The following is a 10,641-nucleotide window of genomic DNA, read 5'->3' on the forward strand; positions in this document are numbered from 1 at the left end:
AAGATAATACTGTGGTATGCAGACTCGTTGCTAAGCAACGGCCGTGAAATAAGCAGCCACAGAGCAGCCGTTACTCAGTAACGCCTTCACAAAGAAACATGTTTGCACGGCAACGATTGGAAACAGCAACAGAGGAACGGTGTTTTCTGCGCTGTCTTTACAGAGTTCTTATAAGCAGGTCAGTTAGCGGGAGTCAGTCGGTTGAGAATCGACATTTGGAGCATTAGTTGAGGAACAGTCGCCAGCCTGTAAGGACTAAGTTTGACATGCCCTAGTGTGTCCTATAGTGATTTGTGAAGTGTAACAGCGAGTTATATAAGTGCAATACATCTGATTACCAATCTATATTCACTCAATCATGTGACCTGTTTGACGTGGTTGATCCGCTGACCGAGTACAGCAAATTATGACCAGGTTCCTTTATCAGAGGATATGTGGACTACAATAAAATTTACCGACGAATGATAATTTAGTAAAGCGATAAAAGTAAAAGATGGAGGAAATTTTTCTAAATGGTAAAAACATACAAAGGATTGCAGGCAAGTTTTGACATTGCATTTTCTGGGCGGTTATTGAATGTAGCATATGTTCAGTGTAGGGCTCAGATTCATCGACCTATCCAGGACAAGTAAAAAATAAGCAGCATGAAACTGTATCCAAAACAAGAACCAGTCATGGGAAAAAGAGGTTCAAGAAATGTTCACCCTAAATATTCTCTTGTAATGGAATTAGCAATTCCGCGCAGCGCTGGATCAATCACATTATAAAGCAAAGTTATTTCGTAGGAAAGTAAGAAATATCTGACGATTATGTGACACATTTTTCGAAATATATACTCAATAAATGACACGGTTAATCTTCACTTGCTTAATTGCCTGCTGGATGCCTCTGTGGTCTAGTGGTCAGAGTTCCTAGCTACAGACTCAGAGGTCCCTGGATCGATTCCCGGCGGTGCCAGATTTTCTGAGAAGTAGTGGGTCTGGAACGGGGTCCACTCAACCTCGCGAGGATAACTGAAGAGCTCGTTCAAGGAAATAGGGGCTCCGGTCTAGGAAACCGAGATTAACGGGAGTGGGGATCCGTTGCGCTGACCACGCGACACCATCTAACCGCAAAAGTTGGCACTAACTTCGCCGACAAGCGGCGGTCACTCGGTCGGTATAGTTCGCTTGCAGACTACAGCCCACGGAGTTTAATTGCCTGCTACGAGAAAATATTTCAGCTCTCGCTGGGACAGTCCCTTTCGTCTGTGACAAAGGTTTGCTTGTTACGTCCTTGCTATGTGAAAGGAATTATTCTAAACAGAATCTTATGAAGATATAATCAATTTTGAGGCGTACTACTGTTCATGTTTTCAAGGGCTACATCTTCTGACATGTGCCACAGAATTAAATCCTTGTTAATGAAACTTTGTGATACGCGGTAAGTTTCTCTGGATACGGTTCCTTACCTTTGTACGAGAACTATACCGAACAACTGGATCAAGCATTCATATATTTATTATGATTCGAATCGGCAAAATGCAACCTAAAATTGCATATGAACTTCCATCTTGGGCATTTCACATCCTCAGTGCATAATTCAGTTCAAGACAGCAGAGTGAAACATCTTAAAAGACCAACCCTTTAAAAACCATACTTGTGCGGCAAGGATTTAGTGCAATGCAACCCACTATTCAGAGACCAACCCTATCCCTGGCCTGTGATCACTCCGTTTTTACCGAGCACCCTCTAAAAAGACAGTCGAAGGATTTTATTCACAGTGGACGGTATAAGACTTCAATATATTTTTAAATTATAATTTAACACCTTTATTTAATGAGCTTCATGACAATGTTGAGAACTTCATTGTAAAAGAAAAAATTAAAACTGTAATCCAAATTACATTGGATTCGCTTTTAAATCCAACCTATAAATACGTGACAATAAACTTTGCATTAACCCTTTTGCCCACAGAAAGCGCACAACAGAACACAGAACTCTGCTTTTCGGTAGTATACCCTCAAACGCCGTCGCCATTTTATTACTAAAACCAGAATCTGAACATGCGCATGGGCGTCTGGTACCTGGACTGCCACGAAGCTGAACTGTGCTCCTACCTAGAGATACAAATAGAACCATTACAGGTATTTTATTTGCATTGTGACTTATTTACTTACTTTTCCTCGTATTTCTCGTCACAGATTGAGAAGACATTAGCAATTCTTTAGTATTCACATCTGCCCCAAGGGTGCAGCACAAATGGCATATCAATTTGGAGTATTCTGTCTCACCGTCTCGCACCTAAAAATGTAAACATTACAACAGTTTCGTCTCTCACCATGACTGAAGAAAATGAGTTCCAATTGTTCGAGCAACGGGTACTGGGGAAAAAGTTTGAACATGAGGGGGGAAAACAGCAGTTTGCATAAAACTGCATAATGACTAGCTTCACCTAATTTATAACATTCATCAGATATTACTGAGTCGAACTCACTCAACAAAGTCCTTGTATAGACACACTACATGTTTCGTCCTATTATGGCCACCATCAGATACAGACAGGCTTTACAATCACCTTTTCTATCTGCTACACTGGTCAATGTTTACACTCTTCGAGTGTGTGTGTACACGTATGTTGTTTATGTTATGCCCTTATGTTATTAAATATATTAAAATATTCTAATTGGAATTAAAATTGAGTTATGCTTTATGATGTGTTCTTTTTATTCTATGTTGCCAAGATGTTTCGGTGGCATTCAGCAACGTGTATTCTTCTTTAGTGTGAGATTCTTCCTATGGTATGAAATATGAATGTGTTATTATTGCGTATTTTATAAGTGTGTATGTTTGATTAGGGATATATGTCAGTTTGCCTTAACTTATGTTGATGATGAGGTTATGTGTTCGCCTACGGTTCTGTGATGTATTGCTTTCGTGTTACTCTCTTTTCTTCCCGTAGTCTGCTCTGGAATACAAATTTCTGTTAGCATGCGGTGTATAGTAATTTGTGTGTTGGAATTTTAGATTTCTTTTTTTTTTTTAGTTATTTCTTACCTTGTGCGGAGAGTCTATTGTCTGCACGAAGGGCCGTCCGCTTGGGACTGGTGCTTTTGGTGGTATGCCTGCATGCGATGCGGTGATGTGTGAAGTGCTGCTATCTGCTGGCGGGGTGTGGAGTTATGTGTGTTAATCTTTTGTATAGTGATTATATTAAGTATGGAATACAGGATATTGGAAATCAAAAAGTACTTCATTTGTTTATTTTATTGTTGAGAGCAATAAAAATGATTTTTTTAAGACTGTTCATATGTCTGCCTTTTTTTTTTATTTGTATCATTTACATTGTGTTCTGTATGCTACCGTATGAGGCCCCGTGTGTGTTGTGTGTGGGTGGATGTCTTTGCTTTATTTATTGCACATCTACCAACGTAATGCAGTCTTAAGTGTAGCTTCGAATTACGACTTAATCTAAGCATTCAGGTAAATTCGCGACATGTGTCAACCACATTGAGAGATATGTACGAGTATGATGAGTTTCGGAAACTATTGCTAACATTGTATATAGCACGTGAGCTCTGTACGTCCAAAAATGTATTATTTTAAAAACTAGATTGTTTCTTGTTAGTGTAATTTAATATGAGAAATAAATGAAAATTTATTTAAAGTGATATTAAATTCTATACTGTGTGTCATGATGTACTCTTGCTTCTCCTATCCTACAGTGATTTGTATTTCGTGGATGGTATCACAGTTACACCTGTTCTGGGGCTCAGTATTTGTGGACCACAATTGTGTATACAATAAATGAAAACTAATTCACGTGTGGCAAGCAAGAACGCATTGCCTGTATCGCTCACAAGATCACTTATGCCTGATTGGTTGGTTCCGAACAGACCCAATAGTCACTGCTGTTTCCCCTATCTGATTCTTAAACGGCACGTTAGTATAAGAGCATGGTTGGTGCAACCAACGATACATGTGAGTTTATTTAGATGTAAAAGCCAGGGATATGGGCTCATAAGATAGCTATCAAATGCTCCAGTAAAAGTAAAAGAGAACAACACAAACAACATAGCAGAATAATGCATCTATTAAGGCCGGATAAAAAAAACACGGGCACGTCGGCGCTTTACCTTAACCGTATAGAGCTCTTAATGCAAAAGTGATGCATGGCGTACAGTGGTAAAATTTGAAAATCATGCCAAGGCAGTTTATACTGCTTATAAACTACCTGCATATAATGTGATGGCCTGGACATGTAGCACGTATGATTGTAGAAGAGATATTTATAGAAAATTTTAGTCTAAAACACGAAAGAAAGATAGTATTTCTCGGATATTGGTAGGAAAATAATAGTAAATTAGATCTCAAATATATAGGGTGTGGACTAAATAAAATTTTCTCCGGATACGGTTCAAGGAACTCGATAATGAACTTAGTTTTCCTATAAAATGCAGAGGATTTCTTGACTTTCAGATTCTCAAGAAGGGATTTCCCCATAGAGTTCGCGTGTTCTCCATAAACTACCCGGCACATCGGCCAGTTACTCAATGGTCGGATCTCTTCAGCCGTCCCTTTAAGTGACTGCAGCAGTCTACAGTGTTCATCATGCTCTGACGCCAATTCTACATTTTTTTCCCTTGGCACTACAGCCCCAGTGGTCCTAGGCCTACCTCCATGAACCTCTCCGTTCACTTCCGGTTTTTCTAGATCTTACACATTCGGTAGGACTCCTTTGGCGGGTGATCAGCTCGTCGCAAGGCCTCTACCTGTACACAAACACAGAAAAACGCGCACACACAAACTAAACATCCATGTCCTGAGTGGGATTCGAACCCACGATCCCGGTTTTCAAGCGAGCGAAGACAGTACATGCCTTAGACTGCTCGGCTACCGTGACCGGCAATTCTACAATTACAGCTTTTAAATTTTTAAAGTAACCTTATATTTTATTCGTTATTCTATCTGAATAGCCCTCTCGGTCAGGCACTTAATTTATATTTGAATAAATACACCGTATAATTGCTATATTACAAGGCATCGCTTCTAAACGGTAAGCAAATCTGATGAGCACAGCCAGTCCGGGTCCATATATCAACACTTGAAACAAGACAACAAGACAACAAGACAACAAGACACTCGCTCTTCCAGCTCGCTCTTCCAGCCCATCCTCTTGTTGGGTTCCGCAACAACTTTTACGCAGACGAGAGGACTCCTCGGACGAGTGATCAGCTCGTCGCAAGACCTCTAACCAAACACAGAACACAGAAAGAGAATAAATGCATACACACACCAAACATCCATGCCCTGAGTTGGACTCGAACCCACGATCCCAACCTTAGACGGCGCGGCTACTGTGACCGCCCCCTGAACTATCTAGAGGTGCTCAACTATTATAGAAATTCCGTGTCATATTTATTTTTTATTTTTTATTTCTGTTCCTATTGTGTTCTGTACGTGCTTTAGTGTTTTGTCTGTTTTATTCGGTGTTCAGTTCTTTGTTTCTTTATTTTGTTGTTACAGATGTTTTCTGGTTTGTTACACAAGCGCCGGGATAGCGCAGTCCGTAGGACGGCTGAGGGGTTGGATTTCGAGTCCTGTTAGGGTCAAGAATTTTCTCTTCTCCAAATCGTCTAGACCGGCTCTGGGTCCACCCACCCCCATATCCAATGGGTACCTGAGGCTCTTTCCCCGGGGATGAAGCTGACTACTCACCTCCAGCTAGTCCCGAGGTAAAAAACATGTGGATCTATACATCCACTCCCCCATACGCCATCATGCTGTACTGATTATAGTTTGTAGGTACGAAGCTGTGGATTCTAGTCTTGGTGGGATTTCCGGCTCCCCTGACCGAGGGTTTTTCGCAGTTTTTCTCAGTTTTGCGGAGAAGTTTTAGGGCAGTATCCTACAAGAGAGAATGATTCCGCATGATTTTCAATCCATTTTCTGCTTCCCCTCAGCGATATGTAGCTAGCAGTGAAATTGCGTCAAATAAACTAATAAACCCAATACAGTTTGTCGTTGGTCTGCTTTTGCACGCAGACTGAATAGCGGCGCGAGTACTGCGCAGTCTCAGTAGTAGAAATATGGCTGTACTAAAACATTTGACGTCGTCAAGACAGCACACAACAGAATCTAACAAAATTTAAATACGAGTAACTCTGCTGAGCAAAACGAGGCAAGTTTTTTTGTCTGAACAAGAAACCTACTTATAAGAAACTTATGGTAGTAGACAGAAGAAAAATATAGATATTGGAGGTAAAAATTATGACACATCTTTAGGAGGAAAAAAGAAACGTGTTCCAATTACACAACCCCAAGCCATTAAGTAGCCGGCATTACGACTTCTGATTACACAGAACCGCTGCATAGTTTTCAGGTGATATCATGTAGTTTTATTGGACTTTATAAAGAAACCCAATACCTATAATGGTACTTATACTGGAAAATGTGTCACTTTTTTGGTTTATTGTGATGATGTGTGTAAAATGTGACTATGCTACATAAATTTATATTTTGTAACATTACACTAAATTATATTATATTTTATAATTTTATTATATCGCGTTGTATTATATTATAGATTTTCATGTTGTATGGTATTGACTTTATATTGCAATACGATATGCCATGTCACGTTTTATTATATTTTATCATATTGCACTGTTAGTATATTTTGTTGTATTATGTTGCAGTGTATAACATTCAGTTGTCTTCCTGGTTAAGGTGTTCACAACACAAAGAATATAATTTTTATGAAGATAGAACCAAAACACAATGCTTCAAGCATGCAATGTATCACGAATAGACGAATCATTGAGACATGTTAGCATCTGATAATCATTGTCATGAGAAAGACACGTTATGAGAAGGAAAGGTTAAGAGGCATGAAACACTTATGTTTTTGTAGCTTTCACATTCCTCTGAGGCATTATTCAGTCTACAGAACAATTGTTTTGAAGAACATAGATCATATAAGTGGTACTTAAGATATTCAATAAAATTTCGCTACGTCTCTGTTACAAAATAATCAGGTGAATACTTTCTGAAGTACAAACAGATAATCCTGAGAAATGCACTGTGACAGAAGTTGCTGAATACTGAATGAGTTGGCACATAAAGTCAGCACTGTGCCTTAAAAGAAAAACATGGGTAAAGACATTCAGAACTTAAAGCAGAACGATGGCCCATGTTTTGAAGTTCAGAGCGTAAATTCCAACAAATATTCTATTATTGTTATTATTATTATTATTATTATTATTATTATTAAAGGAGGTGGGTTTCCCTATGCACTTAGACCAGTTATTTGTCCATTGTGCGTCCCCCTTTAATTTCTACTGTCCCCATACCCTACCGGTACTGGTGCGTACTATCAGCCCCGTTCAGCCAACGTGCTCGGCCGTCGGTACCTGATATTTCCCCCATCTACCAGAGGCACTGGAAACTACTTGGGCGGGAAATTGTTGCCTAATTTTGCTCAGAGGTCTCCTAGAGACATGAGGATCTTTTACGTGCCATAAATCTACGACACGGGACCCACGGCTCCCGGAGAACTTGTTCCCTGAATTTTTCCGCCCTTAAAAATTCCACGACCTACGCCGGGTTTGAACCCGCGTACCTTGAGTCATGAGGTGGGAACGTTACGGAGGCCGCTTAGCAAATATTCTAAGTACCAACATTAATTGAGGGATTGAGGACGTTCAGCTGGACGAATAAGATGAATCCCGTGAATCCTGTTAATGTGAGCGGCTATTATTTCATATGGGCCTAAATACGTACATGTTTTGAGGACCTGCTACGGCGTTATTGGAATGGCCAAGTCAAGGAGGATGAGAGAGGGAGGATATGCAGCAAGCATGTGAATACGGCGTTTGCGTGGGGGGGGGGGAACTTGAAGGAAGGAAACCACCAGGAAGACCTAGAAGTAGAGAGAATCACTAACTTGAATCTTGGAGAAATAGGATGCTGATGCGGACTGAGTTCATGTGGCTCTGGATACAGACCAATAACGAGTTCTTGTGAACAAGCTCGTAATAGAATTTCGGCTTCGATGAAATGTCACGTGTTTCTTTGTGGCTGACATACTTTTGACGTCACAAAAAGTCTCAGCTCCATTAACTTATTTAGCGCCATTAAATTTTGTTTTAATTCGCTTAGTAGGGGGTGGAGTCGAACTGGGTCCACTCGGCACGGCGGCCACTGATTGGCTTATTGTACCCTGCTCCGGTTGATTATGATGATGGAAAATTTGGTGGAATGAAGATTGGCAGGGGAAACCGAAGTATTCAGAGAAAACCCGCCCCAGCGCCACTTTGTCCACCACAAATCCCACTTGACCAGACCCGGGATCGAGCCCGGGCCGCCGCGGTGGGAAGCCAGCGACTAACCGCTTGAGCTATGGCGCGGCCTATTTAGCTCCATAGTTGTTGAATACAATAATTATGAAAGCAGTTTTCCTGTGACGCAATAATATAAATTAACTCTGCTGTGTTCCCCAAAGGTCCAGTAACTGACTTTGAGTAAGACTGCTGGTTGCCTCATAGTGTAGCAAAGTAATTATTATGGGATTGGATTCCACATTTTTAATTACCCCTAATATAATATCCTCTGAAAATATAAGTGGACATTATTTGTTACATAAGCTTTCTTGCTGCTCAGTTAAATTCCCCTGCTTTCTCTCTCAATCTTTCCGGCGCTATATTCTGTTGAATGATAGGCTAGACGGACGTTTAACGTTATCTACCACGAATAGCACGCACAAATAGCCAATCTTAAAGCGTCTCATTTATCCAGAATAAAATACGAGTAATATCAATACCAACAAAATAGTCAGGATACATTAAGTCAGAAGACTGCTAGCTCATTCGTGACCTACGCTATAATTTGCTTCGTGCAATGTGTTAACAGCCGACCAGCCTTTGCTAGTCGCCCGCAGTTGCATAATTCCATAGTGTTCATCACACTGCTACATGGATTCTTACTTTCTCATGTGTGTAGTGCATACGAGAAAGTATTGTCAGGATAAAATCTGATCCTGAAGTTTTTACCAATTTACACGTTCCACGTCCCCCTGAATATGAAAACGTGGTTTGCAACATGTCACCATTCTGTCTGTGTAAGCGTATACACATATGGTATCCTAGATTTCATTCTTATTAGTCACATGTTTGAGGTTCTGCCCATCCTAGGCCGGTGCCTCGCGAATGTGGTCATTCCAGGGCCAATAACAAGGCCCCTTGTGTGGCCCCCAAAGCACAAAAATGCGAGTTTCTAGAAAACGTCTCGAACGACTTTCATTACATTTAAGAAATCTATGGACTGCCTCTGTGGTCAGAGTTCCTGGCTACAGATCCACAGGTCCCGGGTTCGATTCCCGGCGCTACAAGATTTTCTGAGAAGTAGTGGGTCTGGAACGAGGTCCACTCAGCCTCGTGAGGATAATTGAGGAGCTGTTTCAAGGAAATAGCGGCGCCGGTCTAGAAAACTGAAATTAGCATCTGTGGCGATCCGTTGCGCTGACCACATGACACCTAAAGTTGGCACTAACTTCGCCGACAAGCGGCGGTCGCCCGGTCGGTATAGTTCGCTTGCGGATTGAAGCCACGGAGCTTGTTTTGTACGGAGGCAATATACATCCATCGAACTACTAGATGCTATCTTCCAAAAAGAATCTGTAAGAACACTAAGGGCCCAAACGTGAAATACCGATTTTGTCAAATCCGGCTTTACGTATCAAAAGGATTTCGTCGTTTTTCTATACTCATTAATGAAAATGGTGTACCGAACAACAAAAGAAAATTTTCCATGGTGGCGTAGTCAAAGTTTATCGTGAAAGAGAAATTGTGTTCTATATTTTTAAACCTATTTTGTGTGCGTATACATATGTGTATGCATATAGATGATGTCCAAAAAAATGTACTCACTCTTTGATAGTCAATATCTTTGGAACAATATGACACGTAGTTACAATTCTTGCGCGGTAGTGTAGTGTAATGTTTTCTCAACAGATGGCGAAGGTCACATGGGTCACGTGAGTGTCGTGCCCCGTGCGCGCTGCGAGCAGAAGACTGCAGCAACAATGGCTGAAAGGTTCATGATATGTATACAGTGGCCGTCTTGTAATGCACTCAATTTCATCTGTCACTTCACAACATGGATGAAAATCAGTGCAACAGGACGCTAAAATATAACAGGCTGAAAGGTTGTTCTTTGAGCAACGCAAGGCTGTAGTGAAATGGTACTGGAAGTATGAAAACATTAAAGAGGTACAACAAGAATGGCAGAATGAGTTTGGAACTCAGCCACCAACACATCGAACACTTGCCCGTATTCGGGATAAATTTGAAGCCGACGGTACTGTTTATGATGTGCATAAGCAAAGATCTGGGCGCCCACGGATAGTAACAAGTCCACCTTCCAGTGCTCTGGTGTATCTCGATATGCTCCAGACATCGATTTTCCCTGCCATTCGAGAGCTGTTTCGAGATGAGAGATTTTACCTACAACAAATGGTGCTCCACCTCACTACCATCGAGATGTCAGGGCGTACTTGGATGACACTCCACCAGAACGATGGATAGGTCGAAGAGGTGCTATTGAGTACCCATCACGGTCTCCAGACCTAACACCTCTCGACTTCTACCAATGGGGAACCTTGACA

The 10,641-nt window shown here is 41.1% G+C and overlaps 1 long non-coding RNA gene across 1 annotated transcript in view; it reads right to left on the bottom strand.

Moving 5' to 3' along the window:
- LOC111874301 overlaps positions 1-3,101 on the bottom strand; it is a 100,560-nt gene extending 97,459 nt beyond the window's left edge. Inside the window, exons 1-2 of the long non-coding RNA XR_002844528.2 lie at positions 3,036-3,101; positions 2,159-2,282 (exon numbers count right to left, since the gene is read on the bottom strand). This is a non-coding gene — a long non-coding RNA (uncharacterized LOC111874301). The remainder of the gene's footprint in view (positions 1-2,158; positions 2,283-3,035) is intronic.
- Positions 3,102-10,641: the final 7,540 nt, after the last annotated feature.

This window comes from Cryptotermes secundus, unplaced genomic scaffold, assembly GCF_002891405.2.
Source record: "Cryptotermes secundus unplaced genomic scaffold, Csec_1.0 scaffold2042, whole genome shotgun sequence".
Classification (NCBI taxonomy): Eukaryota; Metazoa; Arthropoda; class Insecta; order Blattodea; family Kalotermitidae; genus Cryptotermes; species Cryptotermes secundus.